General features: G+C 35.7%; 1 long non-coding RNA gene across 2 annotated transcripts in view; it reads right to left on the bottom strand.

The window, feature by feature from the left end:
- LOC310903007 overlaps positions 1-12,617 on the bottom strand; it is a 91,001-nt gene that overhangs the window by 77,482 nt on the left and 902 nt on the right. Inside the window, exons 2-3 of one of the 2 annotated variants that reach the window (XR_014587225.1) lie at positions 11,833-11,929; positions 2,361-2,874 (exon numbers count right to left, since the gene is read on the bottom strand). This is a non-coding gene — a long non-coding RNA (uncharacterized lncRNA). Of the gene's footprint in view, positions 1-2,360; positions 2,875-11,832; positions 11,930-12,617 lie in introns of those variants that run through there. The other variant, XR_014587224.1, reaches the window with a different exon arrangement.

The following is a 12,617-nucleotide window of genomic DNA, read 5'->3' on the forward strand; positions in this document are numbered from 1 at the left end:
AAAGGACACTTTCTATGTGCCAATAAAGAGCTAATGTAATTCATAATAAGAAAAAGTCCACATTTTAAAAATTACCACTACTTACTACCACATTTAGAAAGGCTAAAATATATATTAAAAAACACACCAGAATACCAGTGTTTAAGGGAGAAAGTTGCTCAGAATATATGTTGCCTCTTCTATATTTGCTTAACCTAGACCTGAAAGTCTGTCCCAGCAGCTTTCACTCCAGAGACAGTCCGACTCCTGGCTTTGGAAATGTCTGCAGGGCAGTGAGCAAGGGCAAAATATCAATGGCAGTTCTGAGAGAAGGCAAATGATAAGGTCAGGTCTTTGTATGTAACTGTTCCTGTGGCAGAGTCACCCTCCCCCAAAACAGAGCTTAGTTCTTATTGCTGCTTTTGTTTTTCATTGAAAGATGCTCAGTTGTTGAAAATAGCTTCTATCAAAGCTATTCATTTGTCATTTGAAAGAATTCTAAAATATAAGATACGGCAGCAGCCAGCAGGGAACCTGCCAGCCTTCCCTGCTGGAAATCCACTAACAGCTGTTCTGAGACAGCAGCTCCTTTTCTCCTCCCACATGGCTAACACTAGCAAGGGGCTTGTTTCTGGAAACTCCCATCAGCAGCACCAGCAGAAGTACCCTTCAGCTTCACAGTCTGCTGCCATCACAACAGGCATCTGCAGTCAAACTTTTGTGGACTCTACATCCTGCTACAAACACATCTGCTTCTCCAGCTGTCCTGCTCCTTCTCATTTTTTAACCTTCCCAACTCCTTTCCTCTTCTGCCCTTTCTGCCCAGATCCCTCTATCTTCCAAAGCAGAAGGAGTAAGCAAACAAACAAAAGACAATTCAGGGCATCAGCAGGGATGAAATTAACTCAACTGCTTTGCAAGAATGCTCTATGCCTTTAAACCAAACTCATCTTCAAAGGCTGTTTTTCAGAGGGTACAGGAAACACACTTCCTACTGTAAAACTGGGTAAGCAAACATCATTTGCTAGTTCATTTTTCTGCCGGGACTGTGATGGAAGCAATAGAACATTCAGGGCAAGGAAGCCACTAGTAAGTAATTCCTAGAGTAGGGATTTAAGGTAGCATGTGAGGACATATCATAGAAAACACTTTATTTATGACTTAAAAAATCTGTTACTGTTTCCAGATAACATAAAATTAAAAAATAAAATGCAAACACAAACTCTACAAAAATCTAGAAATTTAGATTGTTTTCACACGAGCATTCACTGCAGTATATAATAATATGTGCTTTTACATCCACTAAAAATAAAACCATTCTTTTCATGACTTGCAACTAGCTCTTTTTCGAGCATACAAGATACAACATAAGTTGGATTAAAGCAAACCTACGCAACTTTGGAACCCATATGTCAAACTTACAAAGTTTAAGAAAGTTAGTTCTCTGAGGACTAGAACTCCAATACATTATAAAACTTTTCCCATGGGAGCCATTTATATGAAAGTAAAACAAAGAATTACTTTAAAGCTGATGCAAAAATAAAACATGGAATTAAATTCATTTCTAGTGTTATTCTATACAGTCACACCATGGGTCAATTTGTCCTGTGACTGGTAGAAAATACTGTCATGAATCATGATTAACAAAGAAAAAGCATTATTTAAAGGAGTCAAATGAACTAGCAAGCAACTGCCTGAAAGATGCTGAACTAAAACTACGCTTTCCATCAGCATTAAATAAATTCAATCTTCTTAAATGTATATTGATTTAAAGTTCTCAAAGCAAATTTATTTTGTCAAAGTAGTGTAAGATGCAAACACAAATGAGCTATTATAATGCCAATATTACCTTATTCAAGCAGATTAACTCTTGCTAATTATTAAATTACACATCTGGCCTGCTGCATATTCTTAGTTCATAATAAGTTCTAATTAGCTATTTGAAAGTGATCAGGGTGATAGCTGAATATTCGCTGTGCGTAAGGATCACTGTCCGTTGCCATTTTTTGTCCCGTATAATGGTGGTAGCTCTCTGGATGAAAGTGTTCACAGTGAAGTCTTATCCATTCTCTTTCAGTACTGTATCTTTCTGCTTCAGCAAGTATTCTTGTTAGAGCCATGATATAACTCAAAGCCATCTGAAGGGTCTCGTACTTGGAGAGCTTCTTATCCTGACCCCACTGTGGAACCACCTTTCTCAAACGATCAAAGGCTGTGTTCAGTCCTTGCATCCGTCTTCTCTCCCTCGCATTGGCAGCCAATCTTCTCTTGGCAGCGTTCTCCATCCTTTCTGAACTGCACTTCACAACACAGCCTGGTCCACTTCCACACTGGCTGTCTGATTCTACACCTGAATCCAAATTACTGGATTTACAGGTTTTCATATTTGATTTACAGTTGTAGCTTCACAAACACACACACACAAAAAAAAACTTTTTAAAAATGAAGCACCTGAACAGTGGTAGTGGAAGGCACTCCTATGACTAGCCTGTGTACCTCTCGAGTCTTCTTCCAAACAGCAATGAGGAGATATTTTTCTTAGCATCAAAGAATAACAAAACAAAAGGTCTTCTGGCTCTTCCGGAAGTGTCTGAAAATTGCTTCTTATTGCTTAATGAAAGAATAAAGAGTTTTCAATGCCTTATGCTTTCATTCTTTTCATTTCTGTGAACTCAGAGAGATAGAAAACAAAGAAATCTCCATTCTCAAAATATGAGTTACTGAAGAAGACAGTCCTTTTAATCCAAGGATCTTACTGAATTAAAAACACATCACTTCCAATGGCCATTCTGAATGAAAAAAGTTCTGATTCAGCGTAGGAGAGTATTTTGAAATGATGAACTGTTGCAATCTGAAGACATAACTTCGTAACAAAAATCTCTCCTTTCTTGACTCCTGCCGGTAAGCAATGATCATGTCTTACAGACAAGAAGAGGCTTTATAGAAACTGCAAAAGCTAAACAGGTGGTAGCAGGTGGGCGGGCGGCACTCTGCTTCTATCCCAGTACCTTCCCACCCTGGGAACTACACGGAAAAAAAAAACAGTAAAACCCGAACATTACAGCCTTCATCTGTTGAGAAGTCTTCCAAAGCCATTCTGTCCAGCCCTAACAACTTGCCATCTGGAGCAGTGTCTGGCTGGCCCCACAAGACTCTAGGCAGTTAAGCAAAAGATTCTTTCAATGGATAATCTGTTGCAACTCAGGAAAAAAAAAACCTCTCACTGTGCATTGCAGTATTCATACATTAACCTATTTGAAAATTCTAGTTAGATAGTATTAGGGCTAAAAAAAATAATCATTCTAATGAAATAGAGGAGAAATTAGCTTGGTGATAGATGGCAGAGAATACTACTGTGTTGTACTATACAGTGCTGAAAGAAGACTGAAATTATCAGAAACCCTTTAGGATTCAAGTACACTCCATTGCAGAGAGCAGTATCTTGAGAAAAACTGGGATTATATATTTCCATGTCAGTGATGTTATGAAAATAATTTAGAAAATATTTAAACAGTTAAAATGTAGCTATGGATTTATCTAAGAATAATTGTAAAAGTATTTGGAGAGGTTGTGATATAGACATGCAAAAACACATATGCATACAAATAGTCTGAAAACTGTCCTTTTTAATGTACTGTGCATAAACTACACATGCATATTTATGTGGTTTTAAACATAAAATGTTTCTTAGGAATATCCTTAAGTAGGTAAGGAGAATAAAAGATGTGAAAAAAAGAATCTGCTTGCTGGTAAGAGACCATTTCTGCTATTAACTGTACCGATAGTGAAGGAACCATTCACGCACACAGTATAATCAAAACATCTCTGTTTTACTGTACTTATACTATTAAAACCATAATCTACATGAACCTACAAGGAAACATCATATGATCATGTTATGATAAACACAGAAGGTTAAAAAAAAAAAACAAAAAAACCTGTCACACACAGATTTATTATCTGTATTGATTTCAAACTTAATTAAACTGTTACCAGCATTCATAAATTACTTATTTTTTTCATTAGAGGCTGAATACTGTATATTTATTTAGAACTATGGCTCAATTGTTTTCATTATGACTCTAAAACTTGGTGTGGTTGTAAACAGCTGATTAATCCCTAGCAGAAGCAATGACAATGAAATGAGGTTGAATAATCCAAAAACAATAGGATGCAATTGAACACTAATGGACTCCAGCATGACAGATGTTGAACGTGGGCTGTTACGCCCAGTTGCTCTGCTCTTAATATTCTGAATCCTAATGGTCTTGAACAGAGATGATAGTTGGGGTAGGGAGTCTCCATTATTCCATTATCAAAATGTATGACACATCTTCAATTTTTAAAGTAGCACAACTTTATCACATTTCATGGTAATGTTCAACATTCCTATTTGTGTGCATTGACAGATGTTCTCCCAAACATAAAAAAATACTACCACACATTAAAACATTACTTTCTGAATGACAATTTCTGTTTACTTAAGTGCGTGTGAGAGTTAATAACAGCATCTGTCAGAAAACTGCATAACCCTATGTCTCTTGCAGAAAGATCAGCAATTAGAACTTACTAAGTATTTATTTTTCTGAAGACTCTTCATGGGAAGTAATGCATGTGCAGCAGAAAAAAAATACAAGTCTGATCTTCATGCTATTGCTGCAGCATATTTTAGTATTGCAACCTATTACGCACAAATAAATTCAAGGGATTTTTAATGTAGAAGAATAAAATAAAATTAAGGCCTTTATTAAGTTAATCAATATTGTGCATTCTCATGGGATAGCTATTACTCAATTCAGACTAGTAATAAATCAGTGTTAAAACAGTGCTGTTAACTTCATACCAGAAATACAAAAAGCATTTCTAATTTAATGTCCTGCAAGTATGAATTACAAAGACTTCAAATATACTGAAAATCACAGCTCCTAAAAACTTTACTGTCGTTCACTATTTTACTATTCATTAGTGGAATAAAATATACTGTTATTTTTCCCCCTTTCTATCTGATTCACCACGATTATCATGCTTTGACTAACACATTGGTATAACCTCCTGAGAGAAGCTGTGATTTATCTCTCTTCCTGAACAAAGTGTAATTTCACTTTATATGACTTAGTATAAAAATCACAGGATAAGGGCCTAAGTTCATCTGGATTTACAAAGACCCCCTAACAGGATTTTATGACTTACAAGTGAGGCTAAAAATTATTTCTTGGCAGGTCAAAATGCCTGTTTTTTGTGACACTTTTTTTTTTTTTTAAAGTTTCTGCTTTCTAATAGAGAAATAAATTTATTTGAGAATATAATTGCTTTTATTTGATGATGTGCACAAGGAAAAACACTTATGCTTATATGAAAAGGCTATTTTTTTCCACAGAAAATTGATTTTTAGGGTCTTATCCACACCAATTAATTTAATTCATTTGCATAGTCCATTAGCTATATGAAAATACATCATCTCAAGCTAGAAAACAAACTGCTTTATTGCTCAGTCAATAATAGAAAGGCTATCAGTGAAATTTTCCCAGGTTTCCATCACCTGGTTTGTTTTTCTCAATATTTCATCTTGTCTTGAGTATTACTTATGTAATTCTACTCCCTCTTCCATTTATTTTTAATAATTTCTCCGAGATCTTATTATTTTAAATTATCTTTCAAACAATTCTCAAGATATTTATATCAGTTTGCAGAAAACTAATAATATGTTCTAGTGTGATATATTGCTGCGTGTGGTACTAAAAAATGTCTGCATCCCCGTTTATGCTAGTTTCATCTCTACCATACATCTATGATTTCTCAAGAATTTCCCTTCTACTCTTATTTTGTTCTGTCATAATGTAATTTAAAGCCAGAAGAAACATTAAAATCACCAGGAAGAAGTTCTGCTCACTCAGATTTCAATCTCTGAATCTCTTACTATGCAAATACAAATTTAGAGCTGCTCCGTGACCCTAGCAGCATTATTCTTGATGCACATTTTAATTCCAAAATGATATTTTAAATCAAAATGTTGTGTTTTTCGTCAGAGAAAAACAAGAGAGGCAGGTAAGAATGATTTTTCTTTCATAAACCAAATTATTATATCACCTTTAAGTCACCACTGATACTAGGAAAACAAGGGATAGTTTCAGTCCATTGAGAAATGAACTAGGTTCAGAATTTAGGACTAGATACAGAAAAACATTAAAAGTTTTCTGCTAGATATCCAAGTTAGTAACTCATGCTGCACCCTTTAAGAGGAACTTGATATCCTCCACCTGTATTACTATGAAAAACACAATTTAATTGCTTTTGTAGGGGAATGACTCTGGCTAACTACTAATTTTGAAATGAAGTGAGAGTAACATTTCTGGTTAAAATCTATTTCCTGAACACCCTCTCTCCTCTAGTTGTACTAAAACAGCATATACAAACAATACATCAAAGCAAGAATCTTACCTCTTCCTTTTAGCCAGATCTCACAATTTCATTTCAGGTACATCCTTTCTAAAAGCCTCATTGAGATTTCTTACAACTGTAGGATCTTCAAAGGTAGTTTATTCAGAGAAAAGCTGAAAGACTAGCATGCCGTATGCTGCTTAATTAATAGCAGGTGGGTAACTACCAAAATGCGACTATCCTTAAGGGCTCAGTCTCTAGTAATATTCGACTCGGCTCACAAGACAGGCTAGCAATCTGTGGTGTAGGGAATAATGTATTTTCCTTCCTTGGTTATATTTACATTGTTTCCCCTATCACAGCTGTAGGACTATTGTCAAACAGAACAAATCTGAAGTGAATGTTGTATGCTAAAGGAAAATTTAGACACTAATTCATATTGGGAAGTTGAATAGCAATCTACAGCAGTAAGATGAGTTTACAATAGTTTCTCCTAGTGCTTCCCAACATCGTAGTGTGCACCTTTTTATACATGTTCTTACAACATTTCATTTTTCTCTAAATACTCTCTGGGGTGAGCTTTTCCTTCAATAGTTCAACAAGAAAGTCTACCAGCTACACTTATCGGTCTACTTACCATACTACCCTCCAACTATTGTTTCTTCTCAATTTAGTCATTTCTCCTTGATATTCACCCTTTTCTATGCCACACTATCTTACTTAAGTAGCTTCCCTTCAGGTGATCCTACACAGAGCAGTCTTTTAATATAACTTTGTTTTAAAGCATGCTTATACAACTGGGGGATTAAAAACCTCAGAAAAAAAAAAAAAAAAAAAAAACCATAAAAATAGAGAAGGAGCTCATTTATCATGGCAGCAGAGGAACATGTTTTGAACCTGTTTCCCACCTATATTATATATTGAATAATGATTACTATTACATACATATATATATATAATTATACACCTCATGAAAATAAACTTAGTAGGATATTGCAACACTGTGTACTGCTAAAGCAACAACAACGAAAAACCTTTGACAGATTACAAATGGATTCTGCAGATATGGTGGCACCAAAGCTCAGCAAGCGATGAACCAGCATATGTGAACTTGGATTTATTTGCCTATTTTCAAAAGCGTATAAACGTAAATAAATTTAATGAGAGCCCTGACATTGCAGCAATACCAATGTTACAAAGAAAACAAAACAAAAAATACTAAGCTTGTTAAATAGAATGGATGAACCAAAACTTAACAGGAAAATGAGCTCAAGGTGTTCCTCAATCAAAAGTTATGGTCACACCATCTCAAACAACAAAGATAAAGCATCATCTCATCTTAGCAGAGGGTGTGATTTGATGTTACATCTTGCATGCTGAAACTTTGGGCTTTTACTAAAACGGGTACTCTTACTCCTTTCCTATCCCTAGTGTCTTGCTTACTCCCAAACACTGGCAAGGTAAGCTATCGTGCAGCTGTAGGGTGAGTCAGTTCCCCAGGCCTACTCTGTGGAAAACATACTCTTTCTTACATTGCAGTACAGCTCTCTACCACGAACGTTTGCTGAATTGATTTAAATGAAAATCACACAATCATTTGATTCAGTGCAAAGGAAGTGGCAGTACCACGTGGCTGCATGGAAGCAGAGACAGCAGAAACTGTAGGCACAGACTTTACAGAGGTATGCTGCTCTACAGCTTCACTACTTTAGGTGTGATATATGTCATGGTAAGAGACAAAATAATAGTCTATGCCCTTTTATTCCACTAATATAAACAAAGAGGTCAACTTACAATATCAGTGAAAACTGCTACAATTCAGTCAAACTTTTCAACCAATTCAGCCTGAGGCAGATGTCCAAAGATGAAAATTTCTGACTGGTTTAACAAAATTATGAAAAATCAAAGAAAGGGATCTTCTAAACAGCAAGCAAGGATGATCAAGAGAAGAGTGCTCCAGGTGATCAAAGGTATGGAATGGATTTCATAGAAGGGACAACTCAATGCGAACGGACTCCTTAGACTGGAAAAGAGACTGCAAAGGGGAGATATGAGAGATGTTGGCAAAACTAAGAGCTGTATTGAGAGGGTGCTTAAGAATCAGCTCTCCATTCCTTCCTCTAATATAGAGCTGAAGTGCATCAAATGATGTTAATTATAATGAGGTTCAAAACAAAGGCAAGAAGATATCTTTCCACACAATAAGTAGTAATTTGTCAATCTTTCTGCAACATAACTGTGGATACTGCGAGTTTACATAAATTTAGTCAGAGACTGAAGAAATTAGAGCCATCTCAGTCAACCAGGCAGTGCAGAGTACAGTCAGGCTCAACAGCTGAGCTGATCTAACAGCTTGAGACTGTCCAACAGGAAGTTGTGGTTATACTCTCCCTCTGCACATTCTGATGCTTACATGACTACACAGTAAGCCATTTCTCTCTCATACCCATCAGAAAAATTTCTTAAGGATTGATTTTCTGCTGGGTTAGTAAGTTGAATCAGTTCACCATGTAGTCAGTCAAGTAGGTCTTGGTGTGTTTGTGGGACCACCTGGCTGAGAACAGTAGAAGGGCAGGCAGGATCTTCCTTTTAGGACCACAGAAAAGCTATTAGATTTGCACATCTGAATCATGTAATGGTACTCATATGCATAATGCATATGACTGCTATATTATCCTGGAATTCCTACATTACCTATTTCCTATGCCATAAAAAGTACATTGATCTTATTGCAAATAATTACTGTTAAAAAAAAAAAAAAAAGAGTTTTAGTTGTTCTTTTCTTTCTTTTTTTTCTAATTAGACAAAGAATACCAAGATCATTAACAAATTAGCCCTTAAAATTGATTTTTGATTTGGAATTCAGAACAAAAGCTGTAAGAATTCCTAAACAGAGAAACTGAGCAGGTAACTAACTATGCTGACAGACAGTTCAGAATTTCATCCTGGAATGAAATGACTTCCCCAGAAGTACCTATACTTTTTTTTCAGCATATTACGTTTATCAATATTCATCCTAAATAATATGTGCACACCTTTACCTAAAATGCTAAATACTATAATTTCCAATTCCAATATGCCTATATCCAACTGACTTGCTAATCAGTAACAATGCATTTTACTTGGACTTTGCTGAGAGCAGTGATTTCCAGCTTTCACAAGTCCATAGGTAACAATGCTAACTATATGTTGCAGACAATGCAGTAGCAGGTTCTTACAGCTGTGTGGCATTAGGGCTTTCTCAAGCTAGCTACTGAAAATGATTAATTATCAATGCGTGAAAAGACAACTTGTTTTTTTCTCATATACCTTTTTCTCTTAACATGTTGGGATTATCTTGCTGAGAAAACTAAAGCTGCTCAAACACTACTATAGACTCTGCATTGTCAATTAACTTATTTTATCACAGCCATGGAAGAGACAGCTGTTACACTAGTGGAGTTTTCTGTTTACTATTGAGGGAAGAAAGAGGAATAGAAAAAGGAAGTTATAAAAGGTTCTTCACGGTATTAAAACACAGCAGTGTAAGAATGTGCTCCCATGCGAGTTTCCCAGATACATCAGCAGAAAAATTCCTATTTAAAAACGAACGAACAAACTGCATGCACATACTTATTTTGGTCAGGCAAATAGCTTGACATACTTCAAAGGCAGAACCAAAAAAATACTTCCAGCATTTTAGCTATTTTGTTAAAACTTTTCTATGTAATTTATAAGTGTCACAAAGTAGCAGTCTCTAAGAGTAGAAGCACCATTTCTCTCTCTGGATGCCAAAAGCTAGTCCACTTGACTTCTCACGAGTTCTTTTTTTTCTCATACAGCAGCCCCCCATGGGACAGGACCAATAATGCTCTCTACATTCTGCTTATTATTCTGTCCAGCAAAGTGATGGAGCATTCATTTTGTCTATATTTTTTTCCTGCAGTGAAAAGTCATTGTCTACAGTCTATTCTTTTCTGTATCAAGAAGCATCATGATCCCTCAGACCAAAGTTGACATCTCCCCTGCACCTATAACCACGGAACACTAATGAGACCTGTAAGTGGGTGTTACAGCATCATCAATCTATTTATGAAATGCTATTAGTGCGTCATTTCTATACCATAAAAGCTTTACAATCTGCAACATGCTTCACTCAAAAAGAATTAATGTGCAGGAAAAGTATGAAAATAAGCGTTGAATTTTTTGAAAATATAAATACTTCTTGACAAGGGATCTTAACAACTAGAAAATGTGGAGAATTATCCCTGCCCTGAGAATCAGAACAGTGCACCAGCACGAAGGTCTATGAGGGGTAAAATATGAAGTCTTGTGTCATGAACTTGTAAAGACTTGAGTATGTTTAAAGCTTTGAGTAATCCCACTGAATTCAATGGCAGTCAATTTATATTATTTAAGATAAACACCAGCATTTGGAATTTCAGGGAAAGAGAAAAAGCAAAGAAAGACAATGGAGAAAAATTAGAGCCATAAGGTGAGATAGAAGGAGAGATATAGGCAGGAACAGAATGTGAGAATAAAAGATGATGAAGAGTAAAGGAAGGATTCAGGTGGGCTGAGCTGCACCAATTTACAGTGGCTGGGATCTACAGTTTATAGTATACGGAATTTTCTTATTTTTTCCTTTTCAAAATCTTTGACTTACCGTAATATGAAGAAGAGAATGTAATGCACTTTGGAAATGAATTGCAGTTATACATTGGGTACCTAGCCAAGTCGGAAGAAGACACTCAAAACTCTTCATCTTCAGAAACATAACTAATGCTGTGACTAATGTTGTCTGCCCAAAATATGTATAAATTGTACCATTCAGTCTACTGACTGGAATAAAAATATATAAAGCAACAGTGGAGAGGGTGATGACAAAAGATGGTGCAAGCTTTTCATAATTTTTTATTATTATTTTTTCAGTTCAGGAGGAGCTATTTTCTTGTGCAAACAGGCATAAAATTACTACCCACTGCCCTGCTTCTCATTGATTTCTACTTGGCACAGTTTGCCAGATGCTGTTTGGTCTAAGTGTTGCCTTGACCTCCACTGGTGATGCTGGCCTCTTTTGGCTTTGTTGCACTGTATTTTCCCAGCAGGGAGGTCCCACCCCTCTAATAGTTCAGTTGCAACTTTTGCTAAAGGCTTATAGGTTACCCATATGTTGTACCGGAGGGGCTGGTCTGACTGAAATTAACTCAGAAGTGGCGTCCAGCATTGTGGCTGGAGCTGGCCCAGGGGAGATTATAAATGCCCCAAAACTAATTAAATACCTTGTCTCCTGCTGGTAAACAAAAGAGAATGAGGGCAAAAATATGAAATGCCTGATTTAACTTGGATCTGTAAGTAGCTTGACAACACCAACCCTGAAGTCAGTGGTGCATGATTTAAAAGCCCCTAATGGGTCAAAGCTGTTAAATAAATGAGACTTTTGTCTATTACCCTTCACTTCATATACTTAGAAAACTGCTACGTAAATGTACTTACCATCAGCTTTCAGAATATTTCACAACAGCATTTCTGGGGTAAGAGCCACACAGTCCACGTATTTATGTGGAAGTATTCTTAACTTTCAACTTTCACCCTGAAAAAAATACAAAAAATAAATATTGCCATTCAAAGACATACATACAAATAAGAAGTTACAGTATTTTCAATAACATTTTCAAGGACCTAAACTGTCAAATGCTGCTTCATAAAAAGGAAATAGAAGAATTCACTCATTTCAGAGTATATTTGTAAAAATTGTTAGCTAAGTGACATTTTCAATGAGTCAAAAGTATTTTAAAAATTAACTAAAATATTTGAACAATGGATCAAATGCTTTTGATGTATATCATTTTTCTAAATTAAAAATCCTCTCTCATGGCATCATTTTGTGTCTATAAGGCTATACTATATTTTAAAATACTCTACTGCAAATTGAACTTTTCTTTTACTACTGTATAGTAGTTATCATCTAAATACTCCATAATATGTTTTAGAACGTTAAATATTGTCCTTCAAAAAGCCTGTTAGTAAAGAAGATGAGAATTCTCATTAGATGTTCCATATACTAATTTTACATATATGCTTAACCTTACATGTTTATGTAATACCACTGTAGTTAACAGGACTAGACGAATGTGCCAAGTTAAAAATAGCTGTAAGACTTGGCCATCTAGGACCTCAGTTCATAATGATTTTAGTGTGAACCAGACAGTGACTGATTTAATGAAAGAATAGCATTCATCTTTTCTGGGAGGGCACGTGTTAAGTCTTTCTATTTTCCA

The sequence above is a fragment of the Anser anser genome (assembly GCF_964211835.1).
Source record: "Anser anser genome assembly, chromosome: 7".
NCBI lineage: Eukaryota > Metazoa > Chordata > Aves > Anseriformes > Anatidae > Anser > Anser anser.